Below are 22,857 nucleotides of genomic sequence, written 5' to 3' on the forward strand. Positions count from 1 at the left end.
CCCGATGCAGGGCTCGAACTCATAAACTGTGAGACCATGACCTGACCCAAAATTGGGCACTTGACCGACTGAACCACCAGGCGCTCCTGACGATCTTTAGACTCTGGAGACACCAGCCTAACATAGTCCCTGACTAGGCACAGAAGCTTGGAGGCTCAAAAGCACTGAGAGTCGTCCCTATTCTAGAATTCTTCTCCTCTCTCTCGCTCTTCCACCTGCTCCCTCCAATACGAATACAAACATGGCTGGGGGAGATGAGAAGCAATCCTTGCTTCCGGAACTTAAGACAAATCCATACTACTGGAACTTTCCTACACATACACACTGATTTTCCTGAACTGACTTTTTATTCGCTAGATTCCGACTCCTTTTAGCTACTGTTGGGAAGGACTCCTGGGGTCACACTGTAGGCATGTCCTCTACCCCAGAGTGAGCCTTTCCCACCAGACAGTGAGCTTCTCAAGGGCTGCAACAGTTTCTTACTTAAATTTGCGCACCAGACGCACAATACAGGGGCATGGAGCAGATACACAACAAATGTTTGGCTCACGGGTTGGTCAGTTTCAGTCAGCTGGTAGAAGCAGAGGAGGTGGAAACTTGATCACATTATGTTGATTAATGCTCGGGAGATACAGGAGTGAAAAGAAAGTACAGGTATTCTCCCAAGAAATTTAGCGGAGAAATACTAGGTACCTCTTCGATGGCATTCAACACACTTTATTACAATTTATTTGTCTTAACGTCATTTCCAAACCTGTTGGGAGCAGAGCTGGTATCCTGCCTCCCTGTTCTTCGAGACGCAAACAAGTATCTGCTTATAATCAGCACAAAATAAAAATGTGTTCAGTTTTAGTAATTCCCCAATCCTCTCCTTCCCGTCCTCTTTCCCTTTGGTCCACTGTGGAAGTTGACAAATAGTCATCCCCTTCTTCTTTTTTTTTTTTTTTAATTTTTTAATGTTTATTTATTATTGACAGAGAGAGAGAGACAGAGCATGAGTGGGGGAGGGGAAGAGAGAGAGAGAGAGACACATAATCCAAAACAGGCTCCAGGCTCTGAGCTGTCAGCACAGAGCCCGACGCGGGACTCAAACTCACAGACAGTGAGATCATGACCTGAGCCGAAGTCGGACGCTCAACCGACTGAGCCACCCAGGTGCCCCAGTCATCCCCTTCTTGATACTCCCCACCCGAGCCTCTGTGACCCCATTCTTTCCTGGTGTTTTCTCCTAGCCCTCTGTATCGCTGCCCCGTTTTTCCATCAGTCTCCTAGACTTGTTCTCAGCCTCCCCTTCTCTTCCCTTTAAACTTTCTCCCGCCCGAACTACTACTACTTAAATGATCTTCTCTATGTGGATGACTCCTGAACAATGATCTCAAGCCCCGACACCTCTCACACAGTCTCATTCTAAGCTCCCAAACTGCCTTCAAGATAAACAAGAAGAAAGTTGGCATGAAGACAGCACATATGTAGGTTGGAACTCTCATCTTCCTTTCAGCTCTTGGAGATAACGGGACCACAGTGAAAAATACAGCTGCAAGTTTAAACAGCAGGGTTTTAGTGCCGGGAGACAGAATGATGGTGGTCTCAGGCCTCACAAGTTGTCCGTGGTGCAGCACACAGAAGTTGGCAGAGAGGTTTGTAATAGGACAGACTTTGTCCCACTCACACTGGCCAGGCCCTTGTATGTTCTCTCTCTTGGATGTTTTGCTGAGGCTCAGGGTAGACTAGCAGGGCCACCTTTTCCCTGATGCCCCACTGGGTCCCAACTACTGCAGTGTTCTGGGCTCTCAACTTGCTCCTGCTCCAGCACTTGGGATATAGCCTTGGGGATTCTAACTCGGCTACAAACCTGAGTCTATGCTGGCTGGGCTTCCCCCAGAGAATGGTTCTCAGCCTCTTCTCCAGTGAACTTCCCCTTATTAACCTTACCATACAGCAGGGCTCTGACCCTCAGGCTGCAAAGAAGGACTGGCCGGACCCTAGATTCCATTTCTAAGAAGTCCTGTTCTGTGTGGTAGGACACTAGACTCATTCTTCTAGCTCCTTTGCCCATAAGTGTATACTGCTCTGAGACTGCTCTCATGACTTTATTTCGTTTTTTAAAATTTCTCATTTGAGAGAGAGAGACAGAGAGAGAGAGAATGAATCTCAAGCAAGCTCTATGCCCAGTGCAGAGCCTGATGTGGGCTTGATCCCAGAACCCTGGTATCATGACCTGAGCCAGAATCAACAGTTGGTTGCTCAACCGCCTGAGCCACCAGGCGCCCATGATTATTATTATTATTATTTTTGTATCAGTATTTAGCTTACGCTCTATGGCTCAGACTGCTAAGTTGTTTTCCAGTTGGAAAGAACTCCATTCCCCGCCTCCTTGCAGCCAGGCTGGCCACATGACTAAGTTCTCGCAATGGAATGTGAACATAAGTGAAGTGAGCTACTTCCAGGTTAGCCCTAAAACATGCCATGTGTGCTCCTCCGTGCTCTTTCACTTTCCTGCAAACGGGAACACAGTCAGCTCTGTGATTCAGCACTAAGCATTCAGACCAGGGCAGAGCGCTAAAGGAGCAAGATTCAACAGAGTGCAAGGACAAGTTTCTACCAATAAGGAGATAAGTACAGAAATCACAAATAAACACCTGGAAATGTTTACAGCACTTTGACATTACTGTGAAATACAAAGTGCGTGATCAGTGGCTCACAAAACACAACTATTGGTTTTTGCTGTATTGGAAAGAAAGAAAACCAGCCTTTCAACAAAGAGAGTTTGAGAAGCATTGCCCTAGTGGATGGTGGGAAAACAAGAAGAAAGGGACCCTTCAAACCCTAAGCACTCACCTCAGGACTGTCAACAAGAGAGAAAAATAAACTTCTGTCTTCTTCAAGGCACTGTGTATTGAAACTCTGCCCAAGAAGCCCGCAGCTCTAGGTGAAGGTGCTGGAATGAAATAGACCGTGAACATGCATTGGCTGTTCCTTCCTTGCAGCTTTTAGCAAAGCATTACAAGAAAGAGATGAGCTCAGGCAAGAATTGTTTGTAAGTAGGTGTACAGGAATGGACACCATCTTGAAACTGGGGGATTAGAAAAGTTAACTGCTTCTGTGACCCCAGAGAGCAAAAAGATGGTATCACCACTCAGCGCCTTTCTTGAAGGTCTGTCAATAAGACGTTCCAGTGAAGCAAAGGAAGACAGGCCTACAGTAAAGATCAGAGTAAAGGTGCACCATCCTGCCCATGGCTATGTTTTAGAGGATCTCAAGGTAGAGACCAAAGAAGGGGGAAGACAGAGGTGGGCCAAGCACAGAAGGTAGGAAATAAGGCAAGCTTAAGAACCTGGTCAAGAACCAAGCGGATGTGGTAACTGGTTAATGGAACAGACCAGAAAGCCAGGGAACTTTTGAAGGTATTGTATTACCACAGCTGGGCCTGGAAAGGCCCCTGTTCACTCTTCCCCAAGAAGCACACTCTCCCACACCCATTTCAGATACGGCCACAGACGGACAAGGAAGAAACTTCACAGGAAACAAAGTCAAAGTCAGGGTCCTTGTGAGGCCTCTCCTGGAAAGCAAACACAGGGACCACCCACAGAATTACCCCACCACCAGGGCAGAGAGCTTTTATTCCTGCCCAGCACGGCTTCATTATTTTTATGCACCTGTGACTGCTGCGTGTCTCCTGTTCTTCTGAATGGGAGCTTGTTTTATTTTTAGGTGGTTTTCTTGTCCCTCCTCCTCCATCATATACCAGATGTTGGTCAGTCAGAATAAAGAAAGAAAGGAACATTCTATGACGAGTATATAAAACAGAGATTAGATAAGAAAAGGCCACACCAGGGGCGTCTGATAAACTAAACCCTTTCAAGGAAAGCATGGGGGGCCATGTCACATAGGAGGGGCTGGGTAATAATGGGGAAGGAGCGGAAGCTTCAGCATCAGCTGGACCTGAGTCAGATGTAGACTCGTCACACTCACAAATGGCTCTAACCCGGCACACCGATGATGCAGTCAGAGCCTTTTGCTTTCTCTATAAAAATGGCACCATAACTACAGTGACTGTATGGGGTTGGTGAAGGATTAAATTAAAGCAATGTTTACAAAGTGATTGGCAAGATGCCTAGCACATAGGAAGTAATACAATGGCAAATAGTACTTCCTAAGAAAGTCAGATAACTCAAATTTTCTTAAAAAAATCAATGGAATATACAGCCAGTATTCTGGAAGTTTAACTCTTTGCGCTCTAACATCTCAATTTAACAATGAGTGATGACAAAGTCATCCTACATCTACCCTAAGAAGTTCTCCCTGCCTGAGAATGTGCCCAGTGCTGCGGTGACTAGGCTGCAGGCACTGCCACCTCCTTCTGCTGCTGCCCGAGACAGAGCAGGGAGGCAGGGATGGAGAAGGAGGTAGAGGAGGGAGAGCAGAGACACCACGGTGTGGTAAAAGAACCCAGACTTCACGTCTGGGTTCAAACACCAACAGGTGAGCAGGTGAGCACAGTGGACAAAGAGCGTGGCTCCCATTACAAACATCATACTCAGCAGTGGGAAACTGAGAGCCTTTCCACTAAGATCAGGAACAAGACAAGTAGCCTCTGGCCACTTCTTCTCAACACAGTACTGGAAGTCGCAGCCAGGGCAATTAGGCAAGACAAAGATATGAAAGGCATCCACATGAGAAAAGGAGAGTAAAATTGTGTCCATTCACAGATGACATGATCTTATACACAGAAAACCCTAAAGGTTGCACGCAAACACAAACACACACAAAAATGTCGGGACTAATAAGTGAATTCAGAAAAATTGCAGGATACAAAATTAACACACAAAAATCAATTGCCTTTCTATACACTAACAATGAACAATTCGAAAAGGTAGTTAAGAAAACATTCCCATTTACAACATCAAAAAGAGTAAAATACTGAGCAATAAACTTAACTAAAGAGGTAAAAGACTTATACACTGAAAAGTACAAAACATCAGTAAAAGAAATAAGAGACACAAATAAATGGAAAGACATGCTATGTTAACAGAAAGGAAGCCTCAATATTGTCAAAATGTCCATACTATCCAAAGTGATTTAAAGATTCAGAACTATCCCTATCAAAATCTCAGTGGCATTTTTTTTAAATCCTAAAATTAATATAAAACACAAAGGACTTCAAATAACCAAAACAATCTGGAGAAAGAAGAGCAAATTTGGAGGCTGCATACTTTCTGATTTCAAAAAATATTACCAAGCTATAGTAATTAAAACAGTATGGTACCAGCAAAAAGACAGACATCTAGACCAACAGAACAAAATAGAGAGCCCAGAAATAAATCCATGCGTGTATGGTCAACTGACCTTCAATAAGGGTGCCAAGAATACACAATGGGGAAAAGACAGTCTCTTCCACAAATGGTGTTGGGGAAGCTAGATGTCCACATGCAAAGGAGCATGGCTTCTGGAGCTACATGGCCTGAGTCTGAAGTCTTGTTCACCAGCAAACTAATTAAGGGATTTCCTCATCTGTAAAATAGGGATAATAATAGTATCTAATTTCTAAGACTGTTGGCAGATTTAAATCTGACACTTAGGATTCATTCCTTTACAGCCATTATCAATAGGGCCTTGGGAAAGTTACTTAACCTCTCTGACCCTCCATTTCCTTTGGTGTAAAGGGGAGACAAGCTCTACCTTGTTGGGCCACTGGGTGATTAGGACAAAGTGAATGAAATAGCCAGTGGAAAGACCTCAGCCCACTTCCAGGTCCAGAAGAAGTGTTCAAAGTGAGTTTGCATCTCTTCCCATTTGATCCTGTGGTGAGATGGGCAGGGTAGCATTCTCCACGTTCCAGAGAAGAAAACTAAAACTGGGACAGACTGATTCTCTCTCACCAGCGCTCATCCTTCTGGCCCAGGGTTCTTGGACCACACTGACTAATGGAGCCCTTTTTCGGTACTTAATTCTATGCCCCCATGAGAAATGAAATATTCAGGTTTGCTCTCCATACTGACATTAATGCCTTTTGCAAACATTTACTGATTCTAGAAGAAACAGAATATGATTATGGTAAACAGCAACAAAATTTGTAAGCATACCTCTACCTATAAGTTTTGACAAAAGCTTATGGGAAACAGTCCATACCATGAAATGAAAATGACAGAATAAAACTCTAAATACATAACAAAAAATAGCAATGATTAGTCAGTTTGCCTGTTTCAGAGAAAGTTCAGAAAAACAAGCAACTGGATTTACCTCTAACACCCTGAATGATCTAACTTAAGAAACACCTTCTCCAACGGCATTGTACTTTCCCCATCAACACAATAGAGTCTACCATTTGAACTAGACCACAGAATTCAATCATCTAACTTGTAAGAAATTAGACTGGAAATTAACTGAGAAAGACCAGTAATGACCTAGTCCTGTGGACATTCATTTTCTTTTCCCTCTGTTAGATATTCATGGAATTCGCATACATGGAGAGTTACAAACATGTAATGGGTAAGTTCCACTGTCCTATCATAGTGAATTCTACCCAACCATTGAGTCCTCTCATCCCTGTCCAGTTAACATTTCCTCAGTGGTCATTATATGCAGAAGACAGGCAAAGATGTACAAACACGTACAAGGATGTCAAATGGGAGCGCCTGGGTGGCTCAGTCAGTTAAGCATCTGACTCTTGATTTCAGCTCAGGTCATGATCCCATGGTTCATGAGATCAAGCCCCATATTGGGCTCTGCACCTGACATGGATCCTGCTTAAGATTCTCTCTCCCTCTCTCTCTCTGCCCCTCCCCAACTTGCATGTTCTCTCTCTCTCTCTCCCTCAAAAAATAACTTAAAATTATTTAAAAAGAAAAAAAGAGGTCAAATACCCGCAGGAAGCTCATAATCTAGAGCAGTGGGTGCCTTAACCAGGGCTAATCCTCCATACACCCCTGCCCCAGGACATCTCCCAATACCTGCAGACATATATATGGCAGACGCAACTGGGAGTGCTAACTAGCATCTAGGGATGCTGCTACGCAGGCTACAAAGTACAGGACAGCCCCCACAACGATGAATTGTGCAGCTAAAATGTCAGCGGTGCCAAGGTTGAGAAACCCCAATCTAAAGGGTGAGATGAGAACCAGACGTGTAGTACTTCCATGAGTTGAATATGGTGTGAGCTATAACAGAGACAAAAGTGAAGGGCTCTCAGATTGACGTTTAAATAGGCAAACAAAACTCAGTGTTGGCAAAGGTGTAGGGAAAATGGCCTGTCCTTAACATACTGGCGGGAATGTAAATTGATCCAACTTCTGGGGAGTGCGATTTGGCAATATGTTATCAAAAGCTTTGTTTATACTATTTCGATCTTTGCTTTCATTCCCATCTTCTTCACGCTTCCTTTGCTTTCTCTTTTCTCTTCCTTCCCCAGAACGGAGGGGTCAGCTTGTGAGGGAGAATGCAATAGGATGAGAGGCAGTTTGGGGAGTGGCACCGAGGCATGGGCAACATGTTAGGGAGCAACAGAGACTGGTGAGCAAAGGGGCTGGAGGCTGATAACAAAGCTGCTTAGGCGCATGGGTTAGCAGGCCTGGCAGCCAAGGACAAGAGGCCGTGGGGACAGAGTCAGGCACAGAGGAGGCAGCATGGCCTTTGTGGTTGGGCCATGGGCAACTAAGAGTAAAATACTGTAAAAACAAGTAAAATGTAAGTAAAAATAATGAAGATAAGCTTCAGTAGAAGCTAGACACAAGTTTCTAACCACCAGAGAATATACGTACAAAGATAAAGGGGTAAAAGTAGAAAGATCCCTGGGTGTTGGATTGGAGTTGGAGTATTTGTTATGAATTCATGATTTTGTAACATATGGCCTAATGTAGACAAATTGACGAATGTATATGTGTGCATATGTATATACATATACTTCCTAGCTCCGTCCAAGAGGTCTAAAACAATGACACTCCAGTAACAATGGGCACATCAATCTTCCATATCTTGGTTTTTAAATACCATTCTTTTCCAAAAGGGAGACTACCTAGGTCAGGGAAAGTACAAAGTAAGCCTGGAATATCTTGTGGTACCAGAACATTTTAAAATGCTCGGTGAGGAGCGCCTGGGTGGCTCAGTCAGTTAAGCGGCCGACTTCGGCTCAGGTCATGATCTCGCGGTCCGTGAGTTCGAGCCCCGCATCGGGCTCTGTGCTCACAGCTCAGAGCCTGGAGCCTGTTTCAGATTCTGTGTCTCCCTCTCTCTGACCTTCCCTCGTTCATGCTCTGTCTCTCTGTCTCAAAAATAAATAAACGTTAAAAAAAAAAATGCTCGGTGAATAATGGGGAGATCAAAAGGACACAGGAGCCAGCTTCGAGGGGCTTCCACTGGTCAAATGAGGACCATTTGAGCATCAAAATAAATAATGATGGTAACAGATTTCAACATTTTGGATACAAAGGGAATCCATGAACGCTTTCTAACATAAATGAGTAAATACAGGAGGGAGAAAGAAAATTCTTCCTTATAGTATAATGCCAATGAATAAACGTGGGAGTGATGGAAATACAGAATCACCATGTGGCAACTTTCACAGAGGTGGCTGATTCAGGCAGAAGTCATCAATGACTGGTTATGCCGTAGGTGGAGGTTTAATGAGGAACAGGCTATTAACATAACCTCAGAGTACTTCCCCACAAACACCAATAAATCTCAAAGAAAGAAGTGGTGAATTTAAGGTGAGGAGAGCAGGCAGACACCAACATAAGCAGGTGCTCAAGGCCAATATTCCAGCAGCGAGAGTTTGACGTGGTGTACCTTCCTTTTTTTTTTTTTTTTTCCTTTATTTATTTTTGAGCGGCAGAGAGAGAACGAGCAGGGAAGAGCACAGAGAAGGAGGGAGAGAGAGAGGAAGAGAGGGAGAGAGAAAGAGAGAGAATCCCAAGCAGGTTCTGCACCATCAGCACAGAGCGCGATGCAGGGCTCAAACCCATGAACTGTGAGATCATGACCTGAGGGAAGTCAGAAACTTAACCGACTGAGCCACCCAGGTGCCCCAACATTGTGTCCCTAATGTGATGCACCAAGAAGAGCAAAGTGCTGCCAAGGTCACATGACCTGAGTCTGGTTCTGAAGAAACACGTGCTAGACCCAGCTGGAGAATCATCCTACAGCATGTAAGACCTGTACAAATGCAAGGATCTTAGAAACAGATTAAGTCTGAGGAACTATTCCAGAGGAGACATGACAAATAAATGTAATGTGTATCCTAGATAAAGCGAGAAAAGAGTGATCTGGGGGATGGCTGAAGAAATATGAGTGGGCTCTGTAGACTGGATGGTAGAGTTGTACCAACATCAATTTCCTGATTTGGTGTTACAATGATTAATTTTGCGTGTCACCATAACTGGGTTAAGGGATGCACAGATAGCTGATAAAATATTAACTGGGTGTGTCCCTGAGGGTGTTTCCGGAAGAGATTAGCACTTGAATTGGTGAACTAAGATCGCCATCACCCAATGTGAGTAGATGTCATCTTCCATTGACAGAAGAAGGGGGAATCTTCCCTGTTGCTTGAACTGGGACTTATATCTTCTCCTGTCCCTGGACATCAGTGCTTCTGATTCTCAGGCCTTCAGACTCAGACTGAGTTACACGACCAGCTTTCCTGGTTCTCCAGATTGCAGGTGGCACGTTATGGGACTTTTCGGCCTCTAGGACCCTATGAGCCAATTCTTACAATAAACATCCTCACTTACATCTATTTATATCCTATTGGTTCTGTTTCTTTGGAGAACTCTAACCAATTCAAATGCCATGGGGATATAGGATATGATTATACTTATTTTCTCTTTGTCAGACCCATGTGACCCCAGGGAAAGGGCCCCCATTCAAAGGACTAACCTACTAAAAATCAACCAGGGCAGGAGGCACGTGAGTCAGTGAGTTCTGCAAGTGGTCTCTTGTTTTGGTCTTCAATAACCAGTTACCGGCAAGGGCTTAACTTTGGATTTCTTTAGCTCTCCTTGGGGAGTGAATGCCTCTGACTGACTCCACTGCCCACCTTTGACTTAGATGATCTGAGTCGATCTGGGAGCAGCTCCAGAATTTCTGTAGAGGAGGGGCTTTGGGGCAGCTTATCTGTAACGGGAGACCAAGGAAGCCTCAAAAGCTTCATTTACAAAGCAAGCACACTGCTTTTGTGTAGATTGCTTGTTTGTTTGGAGGGCCTTTGGGCAAACGGGTGGCACTTACACAGAGACTAAGGTGCCCTCCAACCCAGCCCTGCTACCTGCCAAGCCATCCCTGATGATGTCACAGAATCTGCACAGGGCTAAGTCAAGGCCAGGGCCAGGAGCACCTCCTGGAGGTGAAGACACAGGACTAGTTGATGAGTATTTAGGGGGGCTGACTAACATCTTTAGAAAGGGGTGGGGCAGGCTGTACTGGGCAGGTTGTTTTCCAGAGTGACACCTAGTCTGGCCCAGCTTAAGGTGTATGAATGATTCACACCTAAGGAGAGGAGGCAAGGTCCATGGGAGCTGGGTGATGTCAGGGGTCACAGGCAAGGAAGGAGTTTAATGTACCAGGCGGCAGGACAGGAGGAGAGGGGTCAAGTGCTGCAGAGGCAGGGCCAGCAGATGAAGGGAGAAGAGGAATAAGGAGAAGGACATCAGCCTCAAGAGTGAAGAGGGATAGGCGCAACCCAGGAAATCAGGACCCTCCTTTCGTTGGGCCTGGCCTGGCCCACCAGGCAGATCAGGCAGAGCACCACACATCTTTCAGAATGAATTCAATAATTAGCTTGTCTGTGGGGTGGAAATGCCCTGAGTTGGTTCAGTGCTTTGCAGAGCGAACCGCAGAGACCTAAGTTAGCAAGAAGGCACATGCCAGTGAGGATGGCATCAGGCACCCCAAGTCCATGTCTGGTGATTGCGTGGCCATGCTCTTCTGACTCACTGGCTGGTTAGCTAGCTCTGTGTTTTTGTCTACCAAGAACTGAGATGAGCAGACCGTACAGGTAATACTAAGAGGGAATTACTGCTTCTTCGGAACTTTGCCCTGTGCCTTCGATCACACAGTGTTAAGTCATCTCAGTCCTGAAATTTGCGTTCCCCATAGCACAGTTTCGCAACCTCTGGCAGGATTTCCTCTGTGAAGTCTCATTCGACGTGGGAGGGCAGGAGAGAAGGCTCTGGAGGGACTGCAGCAATGAGCACTTAGCACACCCAACACCCGTATGGAGACCCTACCACCCCCATGCAACCTGCCTAGGGTGTCCCACATCTGGAGGCCCTGCCTCTTTAATTCCAACGTTTATGTGGTCCTCACAGGCACAAAGCTCTTTCACAGAGACGACTTAACGGCACCCACAACACATGCACGTAGGTAGAAAGGAATTATTATCCCTGTTATGTAAATGAGAAAACTGATTCAAGGATGACAGGCGATTTATCCAACGTCACAAGACCTCACAAAGTGGAGCTGGGACTAGAACCAAACCCATGTTCTCCAACTGCCTAACTCGGTCAACTCTCAGGGCTTCTGCAGACAGCACCCCGCCCCTCACCTCCACCTCTCCCATCCTTGGCAGGACTAAGTTCCAGGGGACTCCTCCACATACATGCAGAATCCAGGATGAGGAACAAATGATCAGCAAGGCCAAAGAGGAGGAGGCTCAGTGCCTGCAGGAGGAATGATGGAAAGAAGAACAAAGGACCCAGGAAGGAAGCAAGCAAGCAAGGAAGTGGGTGGAACATCTCTAAGTCACCTACAGCTCGGGAATCTCTGTTGGCACTCTCGCCAGAACAACATGCATTTGCACCCATGTTTAGACAAATATCAGTCTTGGAGGAAAAGATGGCAACCAGCATTTAAGGAGCACTTCCTGTATATCAGGCACTCTGCTGAGTGCTTTCTCTTCTAATTTTCGGAGGTGGACATAATCTTCACTTTTACAGACAAGGAAATTAAGGCTTAGAGAAGTGAAGCAAGTATCCAAGGTCACAAAGCCTGGCCAGGAACAAAGGCTGGTCTGACGGCAAAGCCCTGCTCTTTTCCTTACACCACATTAATAATGCCTTGGGCCCCCGGCTCTGCCATTTAGAAGCTTGCAATCAGACTTAACCACTCTGTTGGGTATAATCACAGACCAGAAAGCATTCTGAACTAATGTACACTCCAAGGAGAATGGCTAATAGGTAATTTGAGTTATAGTAATTCCCATTTGAGTTACAGCAATTCCCCCTGCCCCACCCCAAAGAAATAAGAGGTTGGACTTAAGTTATGGTGATTTCTGCCCCCTCATCAAAAAGATGGAAAACATGGGGGCAAAGCAGTCAGCCTTGGGCATGTGTGCAAGACTTTGAGCAGGATGTGCCTCGACTGCTGCCTGGCTACACTTCTGTGTGCATTTGTCCTGTGTGTGGGTTTTGGAAAAATGAGGGAAAGCATGAACATGTTATAGACTCTCAGGTTCATGACAGAAACAATCACATGTTTTTATGTCTTGTGAGATCAGTCTTCATTCATAGAAACCACAGGCATATCTGTTCTACCAAACATCCTATGCAACAACCAGATACCTAAAATAGATCTGCTGTAACATACAGGGGCTGGCAGCTGATTTATGCATTTGTCAGATTTAGAAGACAGGATGTGTCATTTATATTGAAATCAAAGCCACAAAGTTTTAAATGTGAAAGATGAAAAAAGAAAACAAAAAATGTGCCCAAATGATCTACGTTTCTAGTTACGCAGTAGTGACGGTCAATAGAAGATATGGCCAGCAGCTTAGAAGTCCAGATCTAACATGTCCTAGTACACGATACTAGCTCCATACAGTCTCAAGGCACAAGAGACAACTCTGGAAGCTTATCTCAAGTACATAAACCTCACTGGCAGGATTTGTTTGCTGGTCTTTTTAGAATGGTCCTGTTTGTTTAGATAAGCATGATGTTAACAGAGCCAAAGTTGTGTGTTTCTAACTGTATAACTTCTAGTTGAAAAAATTCTAACTCACTGGACTCAGACCACACAAAATTGGGTCCCAAGTCTCAGGGAAAGCAGGGTTAGCAACTACTGATAGATAGTTCACCAGAAAGTGCAACAACTCTCCTTAACAATAAAAAAGTCCATGCATTGATGAAACGCCATGCAATGCATAGACTAATAACTGGCTGGTAAAGAAGAGATCATCTGTTTGTAGCTGGCATTTACTTCATCATCCAACTCATTAAAAAAAAAAACAACATAAGTAGTTACCCTAAGAAGCTAAGTGGCCCTTAACTTTTAAATTTTTTTTTTCTTTTTTTTTTTTTCAACGTTTTTTTTTTTTATTTATTTTTGGGACAGAGAGAGACAGAGCATGAACGGGGGAGGGGCAGAGAGAGAGGGAGACACAGAATCGGAAACAGGCTCCAGGCTCCGAGCCATCAGCCCAGAGCCTGACGCGGGGCTCGAACTCACGGGCCGCGAGATCGTGACCTGGCTGAAGTCGGACGCTTAACCGACTGCGCCACCCAGGCGCCCCCTAACTTTTAAAGTAACATTCCAAGACCAGGTAATACTCTGGGCAGCAAAGGAGTGAGGAGGCAGAAATGTGTTGCAATGACAATAACAAATGACAGGGACATATTTTGTGGAAATTACTCAGTTAAAAATTGCTTTTGAGGCCCGTTTTAATGATTACCTTTATAAGACTAAATTGTGTGCCAATATTCAGTCACTACTCCAATTACAAGTTGAGAAACTTGTAAGCAATTTTGGGTAGTCACAACTTGCTCAGGGAAAGCAATAAAGTAACATTGCTACAGAACAAAGCACTTTTGTCTTCCGTTGGTGAGGGGGATCACGGGGACCTTCATTAACTCACCAAGCACCCCCTCCCACCCCCACCCCCAGTGTTACCAGTTTGTTAATAGTAACGATTGCACGAATCTTTATGCCTTGCAGACTTCGAGCTTTATCCTGCCACACCGTCGTCCCGGGCGTTAACCCGAGGCTGAAAAAGGTTAAATCCCTGGGCTCCACGGGAATAACTCAGTTCACCATCAAGGGCTGTGAGGCTGGGCTTGGAAAAGCAGCACCTGTGCCAAGGCAGAGCGAAGCCTGCGTCGCGCTCCCGGCGCCCAGCCCACCAGCCCACAGCACATGCAACGCGGATCCTGCATCCCGGTTGCTTTTCACCCCCAAGACAAAAAGTGGGGGCGGGCAAGATGCGCCACCCGGAGTTTGTCCCAGGTGCTTGGAGTAGGTTCGGGACCCGGCTGGACGCCAGGCAAACCCGAAAAGCCGCGTGCTGGGCCCGGTGGAGGTGCGCCTCGGCCTCCCCAAGCGCGCCCCGGCCGCCCCGGCTCCGGGAACCCTCCCCGCGCCCGGCGCCCGCACTCACCGCTCACGCTCGCCCGCCGCCGAGCCCGGGAGCGGGGGCCCTTGCGGCTGCTGCATGCCCTCGGGGCCGAGCGCAACGAGGCGACCGGGTGCCGGGCTCCGGCCGGGAGCGGGGAGCAGTGAAGGTTTAGACGGGCCGGCCGCGGCGCCCCTCCTCTCCAGCGGCAGCTGCTACACGCCCGGAGCCCGAGGAAAGTTTGGCGGAGCAAGGGGTGGCGCCGAGGGGGCGGAGGGGCCGCGTCCCCGCCCTGCCCCGTCCTGCCCCCGGCGTCCGACTGTTCCCACGAGAGAGCGCCCCCCACCGGCGAGGCACGGATCGGCGCACAGGGGCTCTCCTACAGATGCCCTCCTGCCTGGGACTGGTCCCCAGGAGGGTGGCCGGCCTGGAGGAGTGATGGTGCCCACTAGAAGTCCGCTAGGACCCACAGGGCTTACAGAGCCATACCTCGGAGCCCGGTATTAAAGCGCTGTCCCTCTGTCTCTCCTCGCTCGTCGGGAAGAGATATGTTTGGAGTGGCTCTGGGTAAGTGTAGCCCACACCCACCTTCCCAGGGGAGGCAGGTTCACTGCCAGGCCAAATGCTTGCTCTAAAACTTGAACCTCAAAGCTACCCCAGGGTGCGGGCAGCCCCCAGAGGCCCAGGATGTTCGTGTGCATCTGGCCTGGAGCCTTTCCTAGGCACCTTTTTGTTGAAACAGGAAATTTAAAAAACAAAACAAAACAACTTAAAGTTCTTATAAGAGGGTTCTTAACCTCCTGGGGTAAATAGTCCTGGGTACTTTGTTTTTCAAAGCTGAAATATAAAGCCACCACTGACCCACCTTTGGTAAAGAAAGATGCAAAGTAAAACAATGTCCTCAAGACTTTGTTCTCTCTGCACTCTGCAAAGTAAAACAAAGTCACAGACTTGCTGAAAGTTGGACCTTCCTGGTGACCTCACCAGAGAGAAATACTGTGAGGTCCTTCCTACTCATGCTTCAGAACCTTGGGAAACACTGACAGCATGTGCCCAGATATCTTCTTGTAGCCCTTGGCCATTCATTCATTCGTTGTTCATTCAACGTTGATATTGGGACTTCCTATATGTCAACTAGGAACCATATCCTAGAAGACAAACTATATGGTAACCTGCCCCCTACCATCAAAGAAATTCTTTCTCTGAAGATAATGTTTTGTTTGTTATGGGATAAACCTCATCCCACAGGGCATGACATCCTCTATACCTCAAATCTTCACAGGGATATGGCTAAATTTTGGTTGACATGTGCAGAGTACTGTTGCTTCACTTGGGTGTTCAGAAAATTCCTGTGTTGCCTTGCAGATGAATGGTATAGGGAGGGCTACAACTTGCAAAGCTAGTGTTAAGAAAGATCCTGTTTATTGGAATAAGCAAAAACGTGGCAGATGATATATGAGAACAAGGTCAGGGGAGTGAACAGCTCAACTCCAACAGCACAGAGCTGAAAGGGCAACCACCAGCACCTAGTAAATGCTAATGTGTCGTGTGTTGAGTGAGTAAGCCGTTGTAACCCTAAACTGGCAACTGTAAACACCAGTTAAAGCCTTCTTTTACTGGAAATTTTTTCCAAGTTCCAAACAATTTAATTAGCAAAGGCACCGGGGAAACATAAATTATGTTGTAACTTGGGAACTTCCTGAACTTGAGCATTGGAAAGGAGAACAGGGATTCTGTAAAGCCATATGTGATTACCTTTAATGCATGAGTCCTAAAAAAAAAAAAAAAAAAAAAAAAAAAAAAAAAAAAGGAGAAGGGATTATGGTTAGCTGTTTTTGCAAAAGGAACCAGACATTCTAGCTAGATGATTTTTTTTTTTTTTTTTTTTTTTACAAATGTGGGTCAGGTCTGAGGGGAAGGCAAGAAAGTGAGCCAGAAAAGAAATGCAGAGGGAAAGAGGCTGGGAGAACATCCAGCTTGTAGACCTATGGGCAGGAACAGGACAAAAAGGGAACAAGAGGCAAAGGACAAGTAAAAAGAGATGTGTGCCCCCAAATTCTCATTTTTAGAAAGAAGCCAGAACCTTCTTTAAGTCTTTGTAGGGTCTATGATATCTCACTTCTCTACCAAAATGTTTTTATTAGTAAAACTAAAGCTGACGTCAAAAATGACAAACGTCAAGCCTGAGGGTATACTTGGCCTTAAAGATCACAGGCTAGAAAGTCATTCAAAACTTTTTCAACAAACATTTGCTAATCAGCTTCCTATGTTCAGAGTGTTGTGTTTTGTGTTCCTGGAGATACAAAAATGTATAACATTGTTTCTATAAGGGGAAGAGAGGTGCACTCCACAGTGCTTGATGGAAAGGAATTGTGATGGCTGAAGGAGCAATTATTGCCTTGGAGAAACTATGTCCACCAGCGTCTCCTTGGCAGGGAATAAATGCTGCAAAATAAATACATGAACAAATAAAACTAAAAACCCAGCCTGCCCCCTCGTATAGTGAGAAGCAACACCACAAGACTCAGGCAAGACTTGTCCCCCTCGGGTTTTATGGAAAGAGGCCCATGTTCCTCTGCCCCCTACTTGCTTTGGACCTCTGATTGCATGGGCAGGAATTCAGACTGTCCTTCTCACTTTTTTTTTTTTTTTTTTTTTTTTTTACAGTCTGAACTGAATCTCTGTTAAATTTTGCTCATCTGTACTAATTAGCAATGAAGCTGCCGACAGCAGATGAATAATGTGAGAAAGTGAAGGACAACTATAACGTGAGAGATGTAAGTGGTACCTGAAATAACAGTTAGCTAGAAGGTTCTGAGGAAAGCCTGTGCAAAAGCAAGGTGATTGCCCTGTAGAGTACTCATCAATTGCATGTAACTCCAAGTGGAAAGCAATAAAGAGTCACAGAAATAGTCAACAACTACCGAAAAATTAAAAATCAAACTCATTTAAATTGGGCAAACCATCTCATATGACTTATGTGAATCATTCAAAAATAATCCTTAGATTTTCATCTCATCGCTGCTGAGTTCTGCATATTTTTATGCTTCAGAAAAGAGTAACCAATTTTGAAAACAAAAGTCATGATGGGAATCTTGTAGCAAAAATGAAAACATATTATAAAAACATAACAACTAGGGTGCCCCTGGACCCAGATTTCTTTCTTTTCTTTTCTTTTTTTTTACTTTCTCTTTATTATTTTTTAATTTACATCCAAGTTAGGTAGCATACAGCGCAACAATGATTTCAGGAGTAGATTCCCTAATGCCCCCTACCCATTTAGCCCATCCCCCCTCCCACACCCTCTCCAGTAACTCTCTGTTTGTTCTCGATATTTAAGAGTCTCTTATGTGTTGTGTCCCCCCTCTCCTGTTTTTGTATTATTTTTGTTTCCCTTCCCTTATGTTCATCTGTTTTGTATCTTAAAGCCCTCATATGAGTGGTCATATGATATTTGCCTTTCTCTGACTGACTAATTTCAATTAGCAACTGACTAATTTTGCTTAGCCTGTGGACCCAGATTTAAACCTGTCATCCAGGCATAATTCATTTGCAAAAGCAGCCTACTTCTGTTGATTAAATTATATGGTGAATTTAATTAATAATTAAAACAATATGGCACTGGTATAAAACTAGAGAGACAAAACATTAGAGAATAGCTATTCCATATAGAGATCATAGTAAGTATAAAAATGTTTATATTTGAAGAAGTTGGCATCCTAAATCAGTAGGAAAGGGAAGGCTTGTTCAGTCAATTGCCCTACTATAATTCATTGACCTTTGGGGAAGAAATAAGGTTAGATGCTTATCAAAGTAATTCTCATATGCATGAAAGACTTTGTTAAAAAGGAGAAAGAATCATAAAACAATTAGAAAAAAATAAAGATTAATATTTATTTGATTTCAAGTTTATGATGAACTTTTTTTTTTTTTTTAAGACAGAGCAGGTGGGGGAGGGGGTAGGGAGAGAGAGAAAGAGAATCTTAAGCAGGCTCCATGCCCAGTGCAGAGGCCAATACCAGGCTTGAACTCATGACCGTGAGAGATCATGGCCTGAGCTGAAATCAAGAGTCAGATGCTTAACCGACTGAGCCACCCCAGTGCCTCTGTGATGCACTTTTTTAAACATAAGAGCAAGGGAAGAAATCACAGAAGAAATTCACTAACTTGACTGCATGCAAATTAAATACCTCCACACATAAGAAAATAGTCCTGTAAATTTAAATTTATAAATCAAACTAAAAACTAGGGGAAAAAACTATTTGCAACATAGGATAGATGAAAGGTTAACACTCTTCCTACATTACTTACTGAGATGGAGAGGCATGTAAAAAACTAAAAGATTAACATCAAAACAAAAATAAGTCAAGTATATGGACACATGGAAAAGAAGAAATACAAATGACCAAAAATATACGAAGATACATTTCAACTGATCTAATAGTAAAACAGGTGTAAATGAAAATGGGATACTACTTGTCACCTATCCAATGGCAAAGGTTTTTGATTATAGAGATTGCCAATATTAACTAAGGTATGAGAGAAGTGGGTAACTTCATGTGGGTTGGTAGCAATACAAATTGGGGAAATTTTTCTGGTAGACAATTTGCAATATAGTATATTCCATTCATTCTCAGAAATACATTTTTTTTTCACATTTTAATATCTCTAAACTGAGATGTGTTTTACAATCACTGTCAGCCAGGCAGCAGTTGTGATTTAGTTGCCATTGGCTGCCTAGATGAACCAAGTTTTGAAGACTGGATGTCAGCTGTTGGAAGAAATCCCAGAGCAAAGACTGGAGCACATTTTAAAATAGGCTGCTTCCAAATGCTTCTGATGCACTCAAGCCAAGGACCACACAGAGTCAAAAAGGGACTCCAAAGAATGAGGAAGTTTAGGAATGAATACCTTGGCCAGGGTTTTTGCTTCTCCTTTCTGGATACACAAGAATAAACATATAAGCTAATTATGTCTTTACGTAAGTCCAGAAAATTCTTTCAATAATTATAAAAATAAAAGGTATAAGTGATAAGAAGGCATTGTGTTTAATTGGAATCATTTTCCTTTTTAGTATCACATAAAATAATGGTGCACATTACAATTTATGGGATTTGGGGTATGATGAATTATGATGTATCAAGAACCCACACCATTTGTTCACACTATTTGACCCAGCATTCATACCTAGAAAGTTATCCCAAAGACACCCTGGAAGCATGCAAAGATTGTAATATAAATACAAACATTTCAGCATTATTTATACACCCGATATATTAAAAGCAACCTAAAAGTCTAACCTAAACGCTCAACAGGAAATTGATCAAATGAATTATCATACACCCGTATGACTGAATGTTATCCAGCCTTAATAATTATGTTCTCAAAGAGTATATAATGACATAGATACTCATCATTTCATATTAAATTTTTTAATGTGCCTATTTTATTTGAGTTTTCTTATTTTTGCTTTACTGAAGCAACATTCGCATAACACGAAATGAACCATTTTAAAGTGAATAAACAACCCAGCGGCATTTAGTACATTCCGTGTTGTGCAACCACCATTTCTGTCTAGTCCCCAAACATGCCTGCCACCCGCAAAAGGAAACCCCATACCCATTACATTTCATATTAAATTTTTATAAAAAGCAGGATACAAAACTATTTAACTAAATCTGTTTTCTTCTTTTGAAAACATGAGTTTGTATGAAAGAAAAACTACCACAAATAAATACCCCTATATGTTAATTATAGATATTATAGGCAGGTGAGATTACATACATTTTTTAATACACTTTCCTGTAGTTTCAAAGTTTTCTGCAATGAACATATATAACATTTGTAACCCAAATTTTCTAAAAATAGCATTTGAAGTGATAAATTCTTCTAGTCATTTGAGGCCCGTGCCTTTTCAACCATGTATAACTATAAAAAAGAAAAGCATACAGTCAAGTTGAGATTTGAGGGTTTGTTCAACTTTATATGATCTAAGAAACCAGAATCTAAGTAGAGAGGATTAGCTTCTTGTTTTACTCATTTTGTGTGGGTTCACTGGAATTTTGATCTCTCATACCTGTTAGCTGGGCTACTGTACTTCTCAAAGGAGAGGTCCCAAGCAAAAGCTAGGAAACTAGCACTGTGAGTCCTTTACAAAAATCCTTTACACCAAGCCTGGACATCCAGGGATGGGAAATGGTCATCTACCACGACCGAGGAAAGCATGCTTTATTCACTCAGGAAAACAACGCCCTAAATCTCTCCTCCGAGCAGGATTTATTTTAGCAACTGCTTCACTTTCTTTACAATTATGCTGAAATTACTTTTGGAGATAATAACTGAGGTTTTCTTTGACTACCTTTATTGCCCCTCTGATCCCTGAGCATTGTTCCTGAGAGCATTTAATAAAGGAGGACACAAAAACAACAAAACTTTCAGGAAAAAAAAAAAAAAAAAACCTGAAAGAATAAGAGAAATCCGTTTTCAACCCCTGGGTTCCTAAATAGATTTCCTTAAACTCATAGCAGAAAAAATAAACACGTGATTTGTGATTTGTAAAAGATGTGTTCTCCTGAGTTTCAAAGGGCTGCATGCTGAAAGAAGCTTAACATAAACTCCCCCGCCCCCCACCCAGAAGCAATCAACTAGAAGAAAACAGATGGGAGGACCAGACCATCCTCCCTGAGGACTAGATAAGGTTTCCTGACAGAAGAATTTGAGCTGGAGGAGAAGCAACACTGATAGACCTGGGCAGAGGTTTCTTTCTTTCTTTCTTTCTCTCTCTCTCTCTTTTTCTTTCTTTCCTTCCTTCCTTCTTCTCTTTCTTCCTTTTACTTTCTTTTAATGTTTATTTTTGAGAGAGAAAGAGAGACACACAGAGCACGAGTAGGGGAGGGGCAGAGAGAGGGAGACACAGAACCCAAACCAGGCTCCAGGCTCTGAGCTGTCAGCACACAGCCCAACTTGGGGCTCAAACTCACTAACCTAGAGATCATGACCTGAGCCGAAGTCGGAGACTTAACCGACTGAGCCACCCAGGCACCCCTGGGCAGAGGTTTCTGACCCCTCACCACTCCTCAGACTAAGCTGTTATAGAAAAATAGATCCTCCCTTGAGTTAGCAACCCAGGAATAATGTGGTAGATTGTATTAAAAATACAAGCCGCCCCTCCTTGGGGGAGAAATAAACCTCTCTGCTTATCCATTTGACTTGCTTTGGCCGATAGTGTGAGCTGTGCTAGCCAACACAAAGTTCTCTGTTCTCTTTTCCTCTGCCCTGATAGCAGCAGTGTCCCAGAGAGAGGCGGCCCCATCAGCCTGGACCCAGGAGGGCAGAGGGCATAAGGCAGCGCCATGGCTGACCTGAGAATGACATACAAGTGAGACATAAACCTTTGTCCTTCTAAGCCACTGAGAGTTGGGGAGCATTTGTCATCACAGCATCACCTAGCCTATCCTGACTAACGCACACAGAGAGTACTGTGCCCTGCTGTCCACGGGAGACTTGAATGGGAACCGTTCATGCTTACGTGCCCTGTGCTCCAGCAACACTGTTCCCATAGTGGTAAGAGTGGCACAGCTAAACACAGGAGGAACCGAATCCACTCTCTGAGTTTTCCGCGGGCCCCAGAGTGATGCAGAACACCACCGCTACAGTCAGTTCCTCGCAGAAAAGTACCGAAAGGGAAATATTGGCCGCAGATGCAGCAGGGACAGAGATCAGCATGGTTATGAGGGGGGATCACTTCTCAAAAGGATGTCGTGAACCGGGTATTCAGTACCCACCCACTCCACCGCAACACCTGAACATTACAAAGTCCGTTCAGATCTTAGATACCGCAACAGGGGGAAAAAAATGGGAGGGACAGAAGCCCAAGTATAAACTTCAAATGACCAAGATCACTGCATTTGCCCGAGTTTACCTGAAAAGTAACATGATTAAATTCTCTGTCAGAGATAGAAATAGTAGGTTCAAGATAGAATTGAGATCCGCTTTTAGAAAAATACCTGTATGGGGGCGCCGGGGTGGCTCGGTCGGTTAAGCGTCCGACTTCGGCTCAGGTCATGATCTCACGGTTCGTGAGTTCAGGCCCCTCATCGGGCTCTGTGCTGACAGCTCGGGGCCTGGACCCTGCTTCTGATTCTGTGTCTCCCTCCCCTCAGCTCCTCTCCTGCTCACACTCCGTCTCTCTCTCAAAAATAAAGATAAAAAAAAAATTCAAAAAGAAAAGTACCTATATGTTTTTTCAGAAGTTCACGGCCTGAGAAATGTGTACACACTCCACCAGGATATTTTAAGAGAGTGTCATGGAGGTTGCAAATATTCAACAATGTGGGGTGCTGAGGGGACGCTCAATGCTGAAGCCATGTGTGGACAATAACCCCTTCTATAGTAGGCTAACTTCTCCCAAACCTAGTGCTCAGGCTATGACTTGCCAGAGGCAGGCACCAAGAACCTGCTATTAGCAACACTTTCAGCTGCACAAATATTTATTCTGGTAAACCTGATAAAGAGAAAGGAAATAGTTGCAAATGAATCTTGTTAGA

At 44.2% G+C, this 22,857-nt stretch overlaps 1 protein-coding gene across 3 annotated transcripts in view; it reads right to left on the reverse strand.

The window, feature by feature from the left end:
* Positions 1-22,857, reverse strand: part of LPAR3 (lysophosphatidic acid receptor 3) — a 99,623-nt gene that overhangs the window by 64,849 nt on the left and 11,917 nt on the right. Inside the window, exon 1 of one of the 3 annotated variants that reach the window (XM_042952449.1) lies at positions 14,357-14,577. The exons of 1 other annotated variant lie outside the window; for it this stretch is intronic. The gene's annotated coding sequence lies outside the window, so the exon portion shown is untranslated. Of the gene's footprint in view, positions 1-2,838; positions 3,003-14,356; positions 14,578-22,857 lie in introns of those variants that run through there. One more of the 3 variants, XM_042952450.1, reaches the window with a different exon arrangement.

Source organism: Panthera leo, chromosome C1 (genome assembly GCF_018350215.1).
Source record: "Panthera leo isolate Ple1 chromosome C1, P.leo_Ple1_pat1.1, whole genome shotgun sequence".
Classification (NCBI taxonomy): domain Eukaryota; kingdom Metazoa; phylum Chordata; class Mammalia; order Carnivora; family Felidae; genus Panthera; species Panthera leo.